Source organism: Micropterus salmoides, unplaced genomic scaffold (genome assembly GCF_014851395.1).
Source record: "Micropterus salmoides isolate LMB-PRFRI ecotype aquatic unplaced genomic scaffold, ASM1485139v1 Ms_hic_scaffold_23, whole genome shotgun sequence".
Lineage (NCBI taxonomy): Eukaryota > Metazoa > Chordata > Actinopteri > Centrarchiformes > Centrarchidae > Micropterus > Micropterus salmoides.
The window spans coordinates 8,161,372-8,168,078 of NW_024041484.1; the positions used below are offsets into that span (position 1 = coordinate 8,161,372).

Below are 6,707 nucleotides of genomic sequence, written 5' to 3' on the forward strand. Positions count from 1 at the left end.
CAAATGTTTTCCTTTCGATCCGCAACCTCGCTGGCTCGCCGGTCTGCTGCAGCGAACACTGTGTGTCTATCAGACTGGGCCATAATACTTTCAGTGTGGAGGGGATACAAGCAGCCCCTCCCAACTTGGACCGATCCTTGTTTTTGCTGAAATCTGATTGGCTCAACAGCGCCGATCAAAGGATGGATAATCTTGGTTATTAAACATTCTTACTTAGAGAATATATAAGCAAGTTATACGAACATGGCATCAGATTATAAACAATAAATAAATAAAATACAGACTGATACATTAAATCAGGATAGGCATTACAAAGCAATGACCTGTAATACTGACATGTAACATTTGTCCTCTGGGGGGAACACCGGTTCCATGAGAGTAATAAGGATCCCCTCTGACTGTTTTACTTAAATTTAACTCAATCCTTGGTTCAGGAGCTAGGAAAATTGGTTATTTAACACATGATAATATTTCTGCAAGGGAACAAAGCATTAGTTACAACATAAATTAAAAGAATGTCAGTGAGCATTGAGGAAGATACTGCAAATTAACTTTCTTTACGGTTCCTTCTTTTCACAACATGGTAATAGAACTACTCAAATTGAAGTGGAGAGAACTACTAAGTAACTTAACAAAGATTATTTAATTAAACAAAGTAATAGGGAAGTTTTTAGAAGGAGACAACATTCTGTTCACACAAAGGAATTTGGGGCCGTGTCCTTCTCTGACGTCTTATCAGTTCACATGTCGGCTGAGGTTAGTCTCTGGACAAGGTTAATATTGTCATTTTAACAGTCATGCATAGAGTCTGTTATCTCAACTTCACCGGAGGTGGTAGGTTTTATGGCCGGAACTGCCCAAACAGTTTGCTCCGGGAGTGGAGCAAACCTTTCACCCCCCTCCTTTGGGGTACTTCAGCTGTCTGTTGAGGGTTGATATCTCAACCTCCCCTCTCTTTCTCTCAGGGAGAGACAAAGAGAGATTCTGGATGAATCCTTTTTGATATGAAATAAGTAAACCAACACTGGCTGGTTCACTACATATCACACAAAGACAATATCGCATTATTCAAAAAGATCGACAAGAATCTCTGTCTGTCTTTTTGAATGTACATTAGCTGTTAAGGTCAATGGAGGTGATGGAAAGGGAGAAGGTGATGATGATCCCAGTCATGTTGATGAGGAGGTAAAGAAGGAACAGGAGGAATAGAAGCAGGAGCAGGAGGATGAAGAGGTCAATGGAACCAGACAAAACAGTGACAGGTACAGGGCCAGTGTGCATGGCTGGGTAGGCAATCATTTTATGCATAGATAAATGAGAAAATGGATTATTGTTGTCATATTTATTACTGATGTTCTTCTCGTGCATAGCCCATGTAGCTGTACAATCATAAAAGCAGAGTGGGGTCCAGCACAAGGGAATGAGCCAGGGATAGGCCCACTCAGAGCTGAAGATGAGAGATTTCATTTTTATGAACACACCACCACACTGCTCTATTTTAGGGTAATGCATTGTGGTTTATGAGTATATTTAAGTATTTTTGCTCTGATTGACTCAGGCTTGTCTGACGAGAGCTGCGTTCGAAAAGTCTTTTTTGCTTAGGAAGGTTCCTAACTGAGTGAAGTGACCTGGAAGTATTTCAGTGGCAGCCATGATAAGAGCAGTTTGAATTCTCTAAAAACTAAGGAAAGGAGCCTCAATGCTTCCTTTCATATCTCCTCTAGCATAGGGTACACCGGACCATCCTTTATGAAAGGAAAGGAGAGAATGCCGTCCCACAATTCCTTGCGACGGCAACATTTAAAGCAACGCACGTTCTCAGTCTCAAATGATAAATCCATTGACCACATTTAGCAAGATCCTTGCAATGCCGATGCACATTATGATACTTTAATAAGACTCACAATTACCTTCTTTCTTTTGGTTTGTTTTCTTTTGGCTTTGTTGTATGTTTCGTATTGTTGAAATAAGCTATAAAGTGTTTTCTACAATAAATAAATTTAAAAAAATCACTGACCATGACGGATAATGGATGTTGATCACCATTTAAGTTACCATTGGCTATTAGCCTAAGCATTTTCTCTCTAACGCCATAACTTGCTAATATGCATATCTTAAACACATATCACAGAATTTCCCCTCGGGGATCAAGTATTTCTGATCATGTTGCAGCGTGTAGGCTTACGTTATGTATTGCAGCCTTCAGCAAAATCATTCATTAATTTTACTTCAGTCAAAGATGCTAACACCCTCGCATTAATGAAGGTAATGATCAGGCTGGATGACCACTGATTTATTTGTGCCGGCCTTCCACATTATCAAGGCTCTTTTTTGTTAGGCTGCTATTTAAAGTGGGTAAAATCGTATTTAATCACAGAGCTCTGCGCAGCGCACAGTCTATAGGCTATTCACTCAGCACCTCCTCTCTCTCTCTCTCTCTCCTCTCTTTCTCTCTTTCGCCACAGTTACGCTGTCATTCTGTGGGAAACACTGTGTTTACATACAATAAGTGTGAGCAAGCATTCTTAATGTGATAACCCTGTCCATATTTGGTGACTGGTAGGCTACCATATCTGCCTTTTTGCTATCTTGGTTATGAGGTAGGCCTAATATTTCACCGTGGTGTCCGCCTTCAGATGGCCTGCATTACAACAACACGGGAACAGTGTCAGAGATGTGCTTTTGTAGTCCATCTTCAGAACATTGTAGTTTCATCACGGCAGCTCACATCAGTAACACTGCATAATTGTAATTACGTCAGAAAAGAGCGGTCAGATTCTCTTAGACCCGCCAAACTCTTTTCCTAAGTCCTTATGGATTCTCCTTCACATCTTTCCTTCCATGACGTTTTCCATCGAGGTCAAGGAAAAGTGCTGCCTTGCTTATACAAACTGCAGGCAGGTGTCATCTTGAAGTTTCTTGAAGGTCTTCAGCATAATCTGATTCCCTCACAACAAAAAAACTATATGTATTAAAATAACTACAAAAATATTTCTCCGCAACCCCAAAGGCCGCTCGCATAAAAGGCCTCACAGTCTCAAATTCCCGGGCTGAATTTCAGTCCCAGTACACCCCTGTCTGTGATCCACCTGCAGGTGGAATCCACGCTCAGCTGGGGAGTTTGTTCTGCAAGAGGGGCCGGGATGATGGTGTTAAAAAAGAGCTGAAATCCACAAAAAAGGATCCTAGCATAGGTGAAGGGCCATGGTTACTGCATCAGGCCCTACTTCACTCAGTAGGCCACCCAGCTTCTGGTACAGGCCCGGCTGGTCGCATCTGTGACACCACGGTGGTGGAATGAGCTACCACACGCCATCAGAGCAGGGCGTACCTCTCTAACTTCAAGAAGCTCTTGAAAACACTTCCTCTTATAACACCTCTAACTCCTAACCTCTAACATGCACTTCCTGAGCTCTACTTCTTCTATCCCCTTACAATTATCTTGTATTGATTGCACTTTCCCTAGGTATTTACGCCATTGATGCGATATGTGCTATTAGCTCTTACTAGTATTTATTGCTGCTCTTACTAGTATGTATTGTCAGTTGTAGATCTCATGCTGTATTTGATGCTTTGCTGATGCTTGTATTTTATTTCATCTCAAATATAAGTCGCTTTGGATAAAAGTGTCTGCCAAATGAATAAATGTAAATGTAAATGTAGTCATTTAGTGCTCTGGCCCTTTTTTAGGGATAGGAATAATGATGGAGGATATGAACAGCCTGGCACATGGCATGTCTCCAGTGAGGTGTTAAAGATGCCCATAAACACCGGAAACAGCTGATCGGCACAGTGCTTCAGGGTGGATGGGGAGACAGAGTGTGTAGCCTGGCCAGAGTGGCTAGGAAGGTGGTAGGTAGGCAGACTCAAACATCGTATGTTCACAGAGGTGATTATTTTATTTACAGTGGTCTGCAGTACACAGATAATTCAGCAATCAAATAAACAAAAAGACTTAAGAAAATAACGCATTAAACTTGTAGCAATGCTAACAAAAGGCACATGTTCACAGCAACACAGCCTCACCCCCCCCCTTGGGAGCACAAATCCCACTGTTTAAATAGGGTGGTCAATTCACACCCAACTGCTTCAGCCCATCCCATTCTGATGCAGGTTGATCTACTCCATAACATTAATACCTAGAAATCTCTTAACATTTGGAACTTAGATACCAGTTCACTCCGCTCCCACTGCCTAGAAAACAGGTCAGGGTTATTCACAGATTTATTTATAATAATCAAAAACCCAAAAGAAACATTCCAATAAAGAAAGAAAACCCTCTACTTGGTTTGGCCCGGTGATGTCATCCATGACCACCCTATTCCTATAAAACAGGAAATGCTTAGGCTGGCCACACTACCCAAACAATTATCCTGCATGGTGGAACTGAACAAAGGAACAAACAATTGTAAGTAGTGATGGCGAGATGAAGCTTTATGAAGCATTGAAGCTTTCCATCCAATTGGTTCACTCATGGGCCGAAGCTTCACGGTGCTTCATTTGCTCTACTGTGCCATCAAGTGGACAATAAATGTAAAACAGGCAGAGTGATTATAACGGCAACATTGCTTTGTGTGTGAAGCTTTGAGTAGAATAAATTAATGAATGATGTTTGTGATGCCAATACATGACTGATTAGTTTTTTAATAAGGTGTCTGTCTTTATGCAATGACAGGGTCAGAAGGAAGTGGAAACAAGGGAGGGTTATGATAACTTGGTTTGTGACTTTAGATATAGAGTAAACATTTTATTCATTTTTATTTAAAAAGCATCAGCTCCAGCACCAGCTTCAGGCGGTTTCTTTTTTGGAGATGATTTTACCTGCTTTAGAAATTATTATTAGGGTAACATGGGGTAAGAGTTTAATTCTTACCAAAGCCACAAAATGTCAACACTTTCTTTTCCTCTGTTTCATCACAATTTTTGAAGTTATTTGATCAAAGCAATTCTGACGTAAGTTGATAAACTTTTTTAGTCATTTAAAATGAGCTGTAGATTAAATCTAATTGTGTTCAAGTTCAAAAGTCCACAAATGTTGATATGCCCTAACATACAAAGATCAGCTTACATTTAATTCCAAGTGTCACATTACAAGATATTGTTCGTCTGAAAAATAGCTGTCAGAAGTGGGATTCGAACTCACGCCTTAGACCGCTCGGCCATCCTGACTGCGTGCGCTGCTGCTTTGTGGAAAGTTTGCCATATCATGATAGAGCACGTAAGTCGTGATAGGGTAGACTACACCATGGTGTATTATCATAGCCAAAATTTCCACATACAACAAGATCAGACTAAGGTCTGCGGCATTTGCGCTTAAAACCATCCCACCGAGATTTGAACTCGGATCGCTGGATTCAGAGTCCAGAGTGCTAACCATTACACCATGGAACCGCGACACAGGGGGTGCCAAGCTCCTTCCTACATGATATCACCCTGAATGTCATCTCTGCAGAGACTAGGCGTGGGAAAGCTGTCGGGGGAGGGGTTCCCCAAGCTATTTGGCCGTGATCCGACAAGTACTTCTGATGGACCGTACTGGCCCCTTCGTTTTGAGCACTGTGGCCTCAAAACGCAGAAATCTGAGTTCACATCTCAGTGAAACCTCGTTTTTATGAGACAAGACAGAATTCAAAGTGTGCATCCGTCACGTAACTCAAAAGCATTGGCCTCTTTCAAACCCTTTTTCTGTGCAGCCTCAGTTGCTTCTCTCTCTTCGTGTAATCCCAGACAGACTCGACGCTGTAGAGATCGGGGCTCTGTGGGGCATCACTTCCAGGACTCGGTGTTCTTCTTGACGCTGAACATCGCTCTTAATGAATTTCGCTGTATTTTTGGAGTCGTTGTCATGCTGCAGAATAAATTTGGGGCCAATCAGATGCCTCCCTGTTGGTATTGCACGATGACTAAGTGTCTGCCTGTACTTCTCAGCAATGAGGAGACCATTTATTCTGACTGAATCCCCAACTCCTTTTGCAGAAATGCAGCGCCAAACTTGCAAGGAACCTCCCCCATGATTCACTGTTACCTGCAGACAGTCATTCTTGTGCTCGCCCCGCCCTTCGGCAAACAAACGGCTCTGCTCCTACAGCCAAATATTAAAAATATTGACTCATTAGTCCAGAGCACCAGCTGCCATTTTTCTGCACCCCAGTTCCCTGTGTTGTCGTGTACAGCTGGTTTCGTGCATAGCTGAGTCGCTTGGCCTCGTTTCCATCTCAGAGGTATGGCTTTTTGGCCGCAAGTCTTCCATGACAGCCAGTCGCACCGCTTTCTGCCAGTTCTGACCTGATGGCACTGCGGGACATCTTCCGATTCAGAGCAAAGTAAGCATGAGTTGTCTTTCTTCTGCTGCATTAAGTATCCTTGGCTGACCATAGCACCTACAGTTCTCAAGGTTGCCCGTTTCTTTGTGCTTCAAAAGAGCTTGGACAAGCACATCTGGAAACCCCTGTCTGCCTTGAAAGTTCTGCCTGGGCGATACCTTGCTGATGCGGTACAAGTACCTTGTGCCTTGCTGCTGTGCTCTTGCACGGTGTAGGACTATTGACAGTCAACTGTCTTCAGCAACCTCCCCTTGTTAGCTGAGCTTGGCTGTCCCTCACCCAGCTGTATTCCTCCTACACAGCTGTTTCCAGTTTCAATTGTTGATGTTGTTTCCACCTACATGTTTCATTGGTGATCAACAGCACCTGTAACTGTTTAATCAT

The 6,707-nt window shown here is 42.6% G+C and overlaps 1 non-coding gene across 1 annotated transcript; it reads right to left on the reverse strand.

Moving 5' to 3' along the window:
- Positions 1–5,319: 5,319 nt before the first annotated feature.
- Positions 5,320–5,391, reverse strand: trnaq-cug. Its single transcript has one exon. It is a non-coding gene; the product is annotated as a tRNA-Gln (tRNA).
- Between the last annotated feature and the right edge of the window lie 1,316 nt (positions 5,392–6,707).